The sequence below is a fragment of the Suricata suricatta genome, chromosome 13 (assembly GCF_006229205.1).
Source record: "Suricata suricatta isolate VVHF042 chromosome 13, meerkat_22Aug2017_6uvM2_HiC, whole genome shotgun sequence".
In the NCBI taxonomy this organism is placed as follows: Eukaryota; Metazoa; Chordata; class Mammalia; order Carnivora; family Herpestidae; genus Suricata; species Suricata suricatta.
Window position 1 is genome coordinate 67,751,985 of NC_043712.1, and position 13,854 is coordinate 67,765,838.

Genomic DNA, 13,854 nt, shown 5'->3' on the forward strand with positions numbered 1-13,854 from the left:
CTGACAGAAGGAGATAGAGTGAGAGCAGGGGAGGGGCAGAGAGAGAGAGGGCGACAAAGAATCCAAAGCAGGTTCCTGGATCTGAGCTGTCAGCACAGAGCCCAACACGGGGCTCAAATTCACAAACCATGAGATTATGATCCGAGCTGAAGTCAGACGCTCAACTGACTGAGCCACTCAGGCATCCTTCCCCACCCGAATTTCTAACAATTTCCTAGGTGATGCTGCTGCTGCTGGTGTAGGAGCCATCCTTCGAGACTTAATGATTTATGATATACAGGGATCCCTTGTCCTGGAAGAGGCCCTTTTACTCCCAAGATCTAGGTAAACATCTCAAGGTTGTCAAAATTCCATGCACATGATTTTGACAAATTCTGTGGGAGACTTACACCCTCACGTTCCCTCTTGTCTTGCCTTTTGGGATCCTGCTCCCTTTCACATGGACAATGGTTACTCAGCCTCGTCTTCAAGCTCATTTGTGAGCAAAATAAACATCAGGAGAAACGTGTCAGAGAACCCAAAGAAGGGACCACATCACAGCAAAGAGAACATTTTCACTAATCCTCAAGGGCCTCAGCAACAGCCTTCACTTTGCTGGCTCCAGCCTCTCGCCATTTTCCTGCCTTCCATCTCTCTCCCCGCTACAGTCTTCTTTTCCACAAGTCAGGAGGAAGAAAAGCCCATCCCTGTCCATGAAAAGTGGCAGAACAATCACGTGTTGTCCTGCAGATTCTTCCTTGTACAAGGGTCCGGTATTACCCCAAACAAAGATGGCTCCCTTCTAGAGTAATTTGGTGTCAGATGTTAATATAATTACTTTTACTCTGTCATTATTAAATATGCATCAAAATGATAACACTCTGGATTTATCTACTATTACCATTTCTCTTAGAATCTCAAAATAGAATCTCCATCTTTAGATCTTTGCCCTTGTCATCTTTACTCTCTTTGTTTGTTTTTGGTCTGGAAATTTTATTAGGTGTGTTCATTGTGTGTACTTTATTCAGGGGTTTCTATTTGGAGTCTTAGCCTGGTTGGGAGGCAGGACTAGGAGGTGAGGAGGGATAGGGTGGGATTAGTGGACATGCAAGGTCAAGGTAAATTTGAGGGCTGAATTTTTTAAAACTCTGTAGAGAGTGCATTTTACTATCTATTCTTATAATTTTTTGTTCTCTTTCTCCTTTCCAGAGTTTGTTCACTGGCTAATTATTGTCACATTAGTTTGGAATGAATGAAACTCAGTTTCTGCAGGAATGTCACCCTGGATGTGATTAAAAAACTTTGCAAAAACTGGAGATGGTAAGAGAATGTTGATTTTTGCCCACTGTGTCTCTTTCAGTCTCAAATGTCATCACAAAATAAAGAGGAAATTTGATATGAGCTCTGCACTGGTTTATGCTTATTTATAAATCCTCAGGGCTGTTTCCATTTTATGAACATAGAGTTCCAGCAATCATTAAATATTTCCCAGAAAATAGCTTCTGGTAACTTCATTTAAGACTAAACCAAGTTTTCATGACCTCTCATATAGCAAAAATTACATTAGTTCCTTTGTACTTTAGAATTCATTAAAAAGCTCAGGACAAAATAGTTGGAAAAACTTAGATACCTTTTAGTTTCATTGGTCTCTGTCCTTGGAACACCATTTACTAGGATAATATACAAGCCAGGGGGGAAAAATATTCGAGGAGTTATCAGAGTTGAAATTATCATTTCATATGTCCCATATTTAAAGAATTATTTGGTTAATCCTAGTCTACGCTGTGAAATCTGAGCTTTTTAAATGAAATCTAAGATTTCTGAAAGGAATTAATCTTTCAGGAAATGGAGGAATCCATAGAAGAAATTTCTGTGCGGAGCCCTGGAGCTTTTCAGGTTTTGAAACGAACAGAAGAATGGAACAGCTTGGTTTGCCGACTGTATCTTACAAAAAATTCACTAATTTGTTACTAGAAAATGAGAGTCGAGACAAAAGATATAATGGAATTTACATTATTAAAAAAATCATCTCTAAAGAAATGGAATTCTCAACAAATGTGTTGGCTGGCAAAGAATTCTGTTTTCTTCCACTATTTCACTATAAATGTGATTTCTTACTTTATACTTTATTTGCCCATCTTCTTAAACATTAAAGATTTGCACATTGAAGAATACATGTAACAACATTAGAAATCCTGATTCTGTATTTCCAATTACTACATTAGTGAAAAATTAGTGTCCTCGTTCAGTGCTAAGCCGAGACTCTAGGGCATTGGTGAAAAGAGTCTTATTTGAATATCTCATCCTTTGATACTAAATTACAGAATGGTTTCCAGAGGAACAGGAATGGTTTTAGAATTTTATAGATCTCTATCTTACTGATCTAGTTTGTCTCCCTTTGTATTTCTGGGAGCAGGAGCTTTAATCTTTCTTAGTCTAAAAAAAAGATTAATATTTTAACATCTCGTGTTATAGAATTGGGAAGAACTTCCACGTCACATAGAAATGTACATTTCTCCATTATTTTGGATGAATGTAAATGTGTTTCTGATCTAACAATGCACACATTGCATTCCCTGGAGCTAAAAGTAAGTTTTGAGCATTTGAGATCAAATTTCTCTTAGGAAGAAATCCATTGTGATCTCAGAACATGATCTGTCTTTTGTTAGAATACAAGTTTGGGAAAAAGTTTAGTGTGTCCTAAGACGCTCTAAAATAAGTGGTAAATGAATAAGGAATATTGACATGATGATCATTCCAATTTGCCAGCATTAAAATGGATGCAACTGCTTAACAGGTATTTATAATTATTCCTAATTACTCCTTATTTTAAGTCCTGCCTACTTTCCAAAAGGCTTTAGGACTTTTTTAAGCTAAGTGCACACACACCCATGCACACACACACACACCTCAACAATTCAAACTTATATTTTAAAAATGTTTGATCGAAACCACGTGGAGAAAAAAGAGAAATGGAACTGAGGTCAAGGTGAGTGCCACAGTTTAACACTAAATGTTAAGAATTTCTGGCAGAGAAGGGAAAATGGAAAGCACCATAAAATCAGGCCCCTTTTTGCCTTCTAAAATAATGCCTGGCAATTCTTCATAAAGGCAAAAATTAATACATTCTAAGAAGGATTTATCATAGGATTCTTCTAAAATACTGAGAAACTGAAACTCTAACGGTGAGACAAACCAGACAATTACACAAGATTCTGGTCGGTCAGTATTCCCTCATTTTAAAAAACGGGTGGCTCAGTCAGTTGAGCATCTACTCGATTTTGGCTCAGGTCACGAATCTACAGTCATGGGATTGAGCCCAGTGTTGGGCTCTGTGCTGAGTATGGAGCCTGCTTGAGATTCTCTCTCTTTCTCTCTCTCTCTCCTTCTGCTCTTCTTTCCTGCTCATGTTCTCTCTCTCTCCCTCCCTCTCTCTCTCTCTCTCTCTCTCTCTCTCTCTCTCTCTCTCTCTCTCATTTTCTCTAAGAAAGAAAAAAGTAGGGGCAGCTAGGTGGTTCAGTCAGTTAAGTGTACAACTTCAGCGCAGGTCATGATCTCCTGGTTCGAGCCATCTGTTGGGCTCTGTGCTGACAGCTCAGAGCCTGAAGCTTGCTTTGGAATCCATGTCTCCCTCTCCTCTGCCCCTCCCTGCTTGCACACACTCTCTCTTTCTCTCTCTCCTTCTCTCAAAAATAAACATTAAATAGTTTTAATAAAAAATGTTCAATAAGTCACCATTGATAGAATTTCCATTCTTCCTTCATGCTGCCACTATTCCCTTGTGATGACTACACTTCTTTTCCTGTCAAACTATTATATTTTTATTAGATCTGAGGAATTTTTAGAGGCATAAAGGTAGAGGACTAGTTTGACAAGAAGGAGGTTCTCTGCCAGTGCATTACATTAGCCTGTGCTATGAGAATAAGTGAAATGTCTCCTTCCCTCACTTCTTCATGTAGAGCAAGGTTGAAAATATTTCTCTGTAAAGGGTCAGAAATAAATATTTTAGGCTTTGCAGGTCATATGTGTTTGCTGCAACTCCTCAGCTGTGCCCTTGAAGCATGGAAGTGAATAGGCATGACTGTGTTCCAATAAAAACTGTATTTATGGACATTGAGTGTCACCGTAGAACTGAACACACCCTTTCCTTCAGAATGCATCTGCTCTTCAACTTCAAATCTTCTTACTATTCCTCACTAATGTGACAGATTTTTAAGATGCACTTGTTATTCTCAAGTTTGATGCTATCTTTCTCCTTGACAAACATAAAGTATCAGTCAAGGTTATTTTAAAGACCTTTCATGTGCTTACCATGTGTAGGATCTAGGCTCCACTTATCGACGCCACATAATCTGGGGTCTGGTCTTTGTCTTTTTTTTTCCTTAGGTTGAAGATTCTCCATCTTTATGGCTGCACCATCACTTCCGACCTGTGTAAAATAAAAGAGGCTTACAGAAGAGTCGAAGTGTTTCATGACACTTCTTGCCTTTACATGCTAATGTGTTCAGAAAATTGAATTTCTAGTAATAGTCAATGAAAATATTCGAAGTAAAATATGCCCAGAAATTATTCCCACTTAAAGTGAGATATAAATTATTTTTGAGTTAAGATGGAGATAGATAATCAAGGAATAATTTGCATATGAAGTGTTGGCATCTCATACAAAAATAACACATTTTTGTATGCCACACACCTATACCCCCCATAATAATAAAGTAAAAAAGTACAAAATTTAAAATATTGGTATTTTTCTTGCTTGTTTGTCTTATGTGTTTATAATGTATTTATGATATATAATTAAAATTTATGATGTATTTAATCAGTTGTAATCCCAACCCTCTGGGGGGGATGTTTTCTCCTTTATACCCCATATGTACTTAAGTGTTCATGCCATGGTTTTATATGGAGGACAGCCATGCCATATGTGTTAATTTCTTTCAGACTTGCGTCAGGGCACTGTGGTGGCTTCTGGGGAGCCCATGTATCCCGCAGGATCCTTTCACCAACTCCAGACAGGGCCATGCCCTTTGACTTGAGTCTCTACAGAGAGTATTTCACACCAGGGAAGTAGGTACCCATGGCTTTGGCTGGGTTACCTGGACATTGGGATGAGGATTCACATGGATGTGTAAGGTGAGGGAAGTGGGGTGGGTGGAACTGTGAAGGGAAGGAGGATAAGCAACGTGCAACACTGATACCAAGCAGTGGGTGACTTTGTCTCCGTCCCAACGCTGAAGGTCATGCAGGTCAACTCAGAGCTGTTCTACATAGAGAGCGAGGGGGCAGGAACACCACTACTCTCAGAGGGATAGAAATTGCCCAGGCACCTATAGCTCTCTAGACACAAGCCAAGCAAATTCTAGCAGCCCAAGGGCAGTCCTCCAACATGTGACACAGGGGCTGACTGCTGGGTGGACATGCCCAGGGGAATCTAGGGGATGGGGCAGAGCAAGATAGCGTTTGCCACTTGCACTATGGGGGGAAACATGCAGCAAACTTGGATCAGATGATCTGGGTTTGAATGCTAGTTTTAGTAGCTGTGTGATTTTAGTCCTATCACTCCATCTGAGACTTAGTTTTCTTGTATCTAAAATTTGGAAGTATAACCTTATGAAAGATATGTAAAAGATTACATGGTAGCAAGATAGGGAAAAGATCCTGGGCATAGGAAATATCATAGTGGAAGTACAGAGTCTTAAAAAAGCATGTTTAACATTTGGGAAACAGTATGGCTGGAGGGCAGACTACATAAGCAGTAGGTATGGGTGTAGAAATGGGGTCCTGTGGGGATACTTTAAGAGGGAAGCATGATCTTTTTTTTTTTTGGAAGGCCAGGAAAAGGATACTTAAGTTGAGGTCTAAAGCAGGGGGGGAGGATATCTGGTCAATACAGTAGACTGAGCTGAAGTAAGAAATATCTCATCCCTCTACAAACATAGAAATGTAGAAAATGATACAACAAAAGAGGTGTAATATAAGCCAGACTCAAAGAAAACAGGTATGGTAGATTAAAGAAGGCCAAAATTTCTTTATTACTCCTCTCATTGTGAGATAGTGACTATTTACCCTTCCTTTGGGTCTGGGTTAGCCTTAGTGATTAGCTTGACCAATAGAAGGTGGCTGAACTAAAATTCTAAGACTTCTAAGGCTAGTCGTAAGAAGGCTTGCAGCTTTGGCCCAAGACTCTTTGAACACTTATTCTTGGAGTCCTGAGGTATTATGTAAGAAGTCCAACATTCTTGAGGGAGAGACCTTGTGAAGAGTCCCTGAGACCCTATGAAAGTAAAAGTTGGATTAGAATTGGAAAATTCATCAGCATAACACACCACATTAACAAGATAAAGGAGAAAAAAAATCCAGGATCATCTAAACAGATGCTGGATGCATAACAAAATGTAAAATCCACACATGATAAATATTCTCAGCCATGTAGAAAGAGAGGAGAAATTCCTAAACCCTATAAAGAACATCTACAAAAAAACCCTACAGTTAACACTATAATTAACAATGGAAGAGTGAATGATTTCCCCCTGTGATTAGGTACAAAGCAACGAGATCTGTTTTTACTGCTGTAATTCTACATTGTACTAGAAGTCCAAACCAGTGCAATAGAGTAAGGAAAAAAACACATACAGATTGGAAATGAAGAAGTAAAACTCTCCTCTTCTTCCCACAGAAGAAGTATAGCATATGGAGAAAATGCTAAGAATTCTACCAAACAGCAACTAGAACTAATAAGTGAATTTAGCAAGGTCTCAGAATATATGTTTGTCATAATTCCAAAATCAATAGAATTTTATATGCTAGCAACAAATAAACAAGAGATATATTCACTAATTGGCAGACTTAATATTCAGATATCAGTTCTCTTAAAATTGGCCTACAATGCCAGATATATATATACACATATACATACACATATATGTACGTATGTTGAAAAATTGATCTTAAGATTTATATAGAAACCCCTAACACCAGGAATATCCAAAACAATTTTGAAAAAGAATAACAAAGCTGGAGAACTTATACTACCTGATTTTGAGACTTATTATCAAGCAATGTGATCAAGACCATATGGTATTGGTGAAAGTGTAAATGTACAAACCAATATGATAGGATAAAAAGTCCAGAAACAAACCCATACATGTGTGGTCATTTGATTTCTGACAAAGGTGATTCAATGGGGAGAGGATAATTTTTTCAAAAAGTAGTGATGATGGAAGACCTGGATATCCAATAAATTAATAAAAATAAACTTCAACTTTAAATTCACCCAATACACAAAAATTAACTTGAAATAGATCATAGATACAACAGTAAATAAGAAATTTATATTTCCAGAAGGAAACATAAGAAATACATTTGCAATTCTAGGTAGATAGAGGTTTGTTGAGTGGGTCACAAGAATATAAATACAAAATACAATATTGATACATTGGATTTTATCAAAACTAAAACCATCTGATCTTCAAAAGACACCATTAAGAAAACAAAAAGGCAAAGCATAGAATGGGAGAAGATTTTCAAAGTATATTTAAATGACAGAAGACTTGTTTCCAGAATAGAGAAAGAACACATACAACTCAGTAAGATGGCAACCTAATAAAAAGTGGGCACATGATCTGAACAGATATTTCATTAAAGAAGATACAAGAATAGATGACAAGTATATGAAAAGTTATGCTATATCACAGTCATCAGAGAAATGCAAATTAAAAAAATTTTTTTCAACTCTTTTTTTTAATGTTTTGTTTTATATTTGATACAGAGAGAGAAACAGAGCATGAGTGGGAGAGAGTCAAAGAGAGAGAAAGACACAGAATCTGAAGCAAGCTCCAGGTTCTGAGCTGTCAGCACAGAGCCTGATGCAGGGCTTGAACCCACAAGCCATGAGATCATGACCTGAGCTGAAGTCGGCCACTTAACTGACTGAGCTACCCAGGTGCCCCTCAACTCTTTTTTGAGAGACAGAGAGAGAGAGAGAGAGAACACGAGTGGGGGAGAGGCAGAGAGGGAGACACAGAATCCGCAGCAGGCGCCAGGCTCTGAGCTGTGCCGACAGAGCCTGATGTGAGGCTCAAAGCTACCAATGGTGAGATCCTGACCTGAGCTGAAGTCAGACAACAACTGAGCCACCCAGGTCCCCTGAGAAATGCAAATTAAAAGCACGATGGGATACTAGTACACATCCCTTAGAACTGCTAAAGTTAAAAAGACCAATAGCACTAAAGGTCAGCAAGAATGTGGGGCAACTAGAACTCTCTTACACTGCTGGTGGAAATGTAAAATTCCAATCAGGTTGGAAAACACTTAACCAGTTTCTTGCAAAGTTAAACATAAACCTACTATGTGATCCAGAAACCTCACTTCTAGGAATTTACCCAAGAAAGAATGTGTCCAAGAGAAATGGGCACATATGTTCCTTCTCACAAAGACTTGTACAGGAATAGTTATAGCAGCTTTATTCATAACAATCAAAATCTGTAACTATCCCAAATGTCAATCAACAAAATAATGGATAAAACACAATGTGGCATATATGTATAATGCAATCTTACACATTACCAGAAAGGAATGAATTATTGAAATATGAAACAATTTGAATTAACCTAAAATAATAATGCTGAGCAAAAGAAGCCAGGCATTGTTAGAGTATATGCTGAATGATTCTATTTACATGAAACTCTAGAGAAGACTAATCACACTAAATCTAATCTCTGAGGTCCTAGCCATGGAGTCCTCTCATGACTCTTCAGGAGTCCTCTCTTGACTTCAAGACCAGCAGGAGAATCTCATCCCAGGCTGCCTAGGGTAATCACAAGAGTGATCATATGTTATGATCCTATCATATTTGTAAGATCTGCTCACTATGAATGTGATTGTGATTATACAAAGCATATTCACCAGCAAATGGGTAGTTGGAGGCCGTTGGGCAGTTCTGTTTATCACAGTTGGCCTTTTATTTATTTTTTTTACTGTCCAAAAGTTGAACTGAGATGGATATATTTTCTTACACTGAATTTCTCTTTCTATTACCTGCATATATAATACAAAAATGCAAACTTTCGTTTTGATTGAGTGAAACAAGATGTACGTTTGAGACACAGGGTTTTTTTATTTATATGGGGAAATGACATAATGAGCCTAGATTAGTCATCAAAACATGGGATCATAAGTATGAAACTCAGGGAGTGACAAGAAGTAAGGAGCCCCGTTACCTCAGACTGCCCATAATTATCAAACTGATAAGAGTTAAAAGCCACAGCTTTCTGATCCCCAAGAACGGAGGTGTGCGCACAGACCCTTTATCTACAGCAGTCTCATGGTTGCCTGAGGCCACCTCAAGAAACAATCCAAAGCACAGATGGTGGAAAGTCCCAAATATCTCTGAGTAGAGAAATAAAGTAATCAGAGGCATAACAAGAGAAACCGAGAGACACCATTAAAAGAACATCTCCTGAAACGACAGACCCCAGACAGTCAAAGACCCTCCTTCAGTAGAGAAGTACTAATAGACGCACAGCGCAGAACGAGCTTTTAAAACTGACAAGAGACAGAAAACTAGCCAAAATGATGAAACAAAAGAACTCTCCTCTAAAAAATCTCCAGGAAGAAATCACAGCTACAGAACTGCTCAAAACAGACATAAACAACTTAACTGAACAAGAATTTAGAACAATTGTCATAAAATTAATCGCTGGGCTTGAAAAAACAGAGAAGCTATTGGTACACAGACTAGGGACCATCAAAATAGCTGTGACGAGTTTAAAAAGGCTATAAATGAGGTTAATAATAAAATGGAGGCTACCATTGCATGGATTGAAGAAGCAGAGAGGAGAGTAGGTGAATTAGAAGACACAGTTACAGCAAAAGAGGAGGCTGAGAAAAAGAGAGAGAAATTGATACAGGAGCACCAAAGGAGAATCAGAGACCTGAGTGATACAATCAAAGGGAACAATGTCCATATCATAGGAGTTCCTGAAGAGGAAGATAAAGACAGAGGTCCTGAAGGGGTGCTGGACCAAATTATACATGAAAATGTCCCCAGTCTGGGGAAAGAGAAAGACAGTGAAATTCAAGATACATACCAAACTCCTCTAAGACATAACATAAACCAACCTTCAGCATGACATATCATAGTGAAACTGGCAAAATATAAAGATAAAGAGAGAATCCTTAAAGCAGCTAGGGATAAAAGGGCCTTCACATACAAAGGGAAACCTATCAGAATGGTTACAGACCTATCTACTGAAAAGTGGCAGGCCAGAAAGGAATGGCAGGAAATCTTCAATGTGATGAACAGGAAGAATATGCAACCAAGAATTCTTTATCCAGCGAACCTGTCATTCAAAATAGAAGGAGAGATAAAGGTTTTCCCAAATAAAAGTTGAGAGAATTCAACCCCACCAAAGCAGCCCTACAAGAAATCCTAAGAGGGACTCTATGAGGGAAACGTAGCAAGGAATATAAGGTACCAGAGACATCACTACAAACATGCACCCTAGAGAGAACACAATGAATCTAAACCCACATTTTTCAATAATAACACTGAATGTAAATGGACTGAATGCTCCAGGCAAACAACACAGGGTAGCAGAATGAATCAAAAACCAAAATCCATCTATTTGCTGTCTACAAGAGACTGACCTTAGACCTGAAGACACCTTCAGATTGAAAGTAAGGGGATGGAGAAATATCTACCATGCGACTGGACACCAAAAGAAAGCCGGAGTAGCCATACTTCTATTGGATAAACTGGACTTTAAAATAAAGGCAGTAACAAAAGATGAAGAAGGACACTATATAATAATTACAGGGTCTCTACATCAGGAAGAGCTAACAATTATAAACATCTATCGACCAAATTTGGGAGCACCCAAATACATAAAACAACTAATCACAAACAGAAGCAATCTTATTGATAAGAATGTGCTAATTGCTGGGTACTTTAATACCCCACTTACAACAATGGATAGGTCAACCAGACAAAAATAAAGTCACTAAAGAAACAATGAACCTGAATGGCACACTGGAGCAGATGGAATTAAGAGATATATTTAGAACTCTGCATCCTGAAGCTAGGGAATTACCTTTCTTCTCGAGTGCACGTGGCACATTCTCCAAGATTCATCACATACTGGGTCATAAAACAGCCCTCCATAAATGCAAAAGAATTGAGATCATACCATGCACACTTTCAGATCACAATGCAATGAAACTTGAAATCAACCACAGGAAGAAATCTGGAAAACCTCCAAAAATGTGGAGGTTAAAAACTACCCTACTGAAGAATGATTGGGCAAACCAGACAAATAGTAAATTAAAAAATATAGACTATTTTGCTTAATTCCTGCCCTAAAATCACCGATCACTTACACACGAGCTGTGAACTGCGCGGCTGTCTGTGTAGCTGACTCCTTTAAACTCCAGCCGTGGACTGCATGAAAATTTCACATAGTCGGCTGCTTTTTTTACACACGAGCCGTGAACTGCATGGCTATCCACGTAGCTGACTCCTTTTAAACTCCTTTAAGCTCCAGCTGTGGGCTCCGTGAAATTTCACGGGGCCGGCTGATTATATTAAACGACTCGAGATTCTCGTGGGCCGGCTGATTATAATTTTTTCAGCGTGTGGACCAGGTGGACTGGCCAGCTGTTTTTAATTCCCCCCCACACCCCGGCTCATGGACCAGGCGAAAGTCCGCCTGGCTGGCCGTTTTTACCGATCGGCGTTCTTCACTGGATCCCTTCTCACTCAGCCCCACGTTGGGCGCCAAATGTCTTAGCCGAAGCCAGGTCCCAGCGCATTCGTCCCGGCATTCAGCGGTACCTGTCTCGTCCGCCCCGACCGGCAGGGCTGAGAATCCTCGTGGGTTCTTTTCCTGAGGGAAGGAAAGAAAGGGCAGGAAAGGGGGCGCAGAGAGTGAAGACAGCACACGCATATTTCTCATCAAGCCTCTCTTCTTTATTCTTCTTCCTCCTCCTCTTTTTCCAGAAAACACTCTATCTTATATATGGTTTTGGGGCGGGGAACTGCCCCAGGTCAGTTGCCAGGTAACAGAGTCAAATGAATATTAGAGAAAGGGAAAAAAACAAAAATGAAACTCCAAACTCCGGACACAGCATCAAAGGGAAGCGCACAGACTAGCGTCTGCAAATGCTGGGGAGGGATCCCCCAGCACTACCAAAATTCAAACGGAAAAAGATAGAAAATCTGAACAGACCCATTACCAGTGAAAAAATCAAATCAGTTATCAGGGCCCGATGGATTCCCAGGGGAATTCTACCAGACATTTAAAGCAGAGTTAACACCAATCCTTCTCAAGTTATTCCAAAAAATATAAATGGAAGGAAGACTTCTGGACTCATTCTATGAAGCACATATCACTTTGATTCCTAAGCCAGACAGAGACCCAACAAAAAAAAGAGAACTACAGGCCAATATCCTTAATGAATATGGAAGCAAAAATACTCAAGAAGATACTAGCAAATCGAATTCAACAGCATATAAAAAGAAGTATCCATTATGATCAAGTGGGATTCATTCCTGTGTTACACAGCTGGTTCAATATTCACAAATCCTGTAATGTGGTACATTACTTTAACAAAAGAAAAGAAAAAAAACATATGATCCTGTCGATAGATGCAGAAAAAGCATTTGACAAAGTACAACATCGCTTCTTAATAAAAACCCTCGAGAAAGTCAGGATAGAAGGAACTTACTTAAACATCATAAAAGCCACTTATGAAAAGCCCACAGCCACTGTTATCCTCAATGGGGAAAAACTGAGAGTTCCCCCCCTTAAATCAGGGACATGACAGGGATGTCCACTCTCACCACTGTTGTTTAACATAGTGTTGGAAGTCCTAGCATCAGCAATCAGACAACAAAAGGAACTAAAAGGCATCAGAATTGGCAAAGAAGATGTCAAATTTTCACTTTTCACAATTGACATGACACTTTACATGGAAAACCCCATCAACTCCACCAGAAGCCTTCTAGAACTGATCAATGAATTCATTAGAGTTGCAGGGTACAATATCAACGTATAGAAATCAGTTGCATTCTTACACACCAAAAATGAAGCAACAGAAACAGAAATCAAGAAACAGATTCCATTCACAATTGCATGAAAAATCATAAAATATCTAGGAATAAACCTAACCAAAGATGTAAAAGACCTGTATGCTGAAAACTATAGGAGACTTATGAGGGAAATTGAAGAAGACACAAAGAAATGAAAAAACATTCTAGGCTCATGGATTGAAAGAGTAAACATTGTAAAAATGTCATTATTCCCCAAAGTAATTTACACATTCAATGCAATCCCCATCAAAGTTGCACCAGCATTCTTCTCAAAGCTAGAACAAACTATCTTAAAATTCATATGGAACCACAAAAAAACCCCAAATAGCCAAGTAATATTGAAGAAGAAAACCAAAATGGGACTTTAGCCTCTACTACAAAGCTGTCATCATCAAGACAGTATGGTATTGGCACAAAAACAGACCCATGGACCAATGGAATCGAATAGAGAGCCCAGAACTGGACCCACAAGTGTATGGCCAATTAATCTTTGACAAAGCAGGAAAGAGTATCCAATGGGAAAAAGACAGCCTCTTCAACAGGTGGTGTTGGGAGAGCTGGACAGCAACATGTAGAAGAATGAAATTAGACCACTTTCTTACACCATCACAAAAATAAACTCAAAATGGATAAAGGACCTGAATGTGAGACAGGAAACCATCAAAACCCTAGAGGAGAAAGCAGGAAATAGCCTCCTTGACCTCAATCGCAGCAATTTCCTCCTCGACACATCCCCAGAGGCAAGGGAATCAAGAAAAAAATGAACTGGTGGGACCTCATCAAGATAA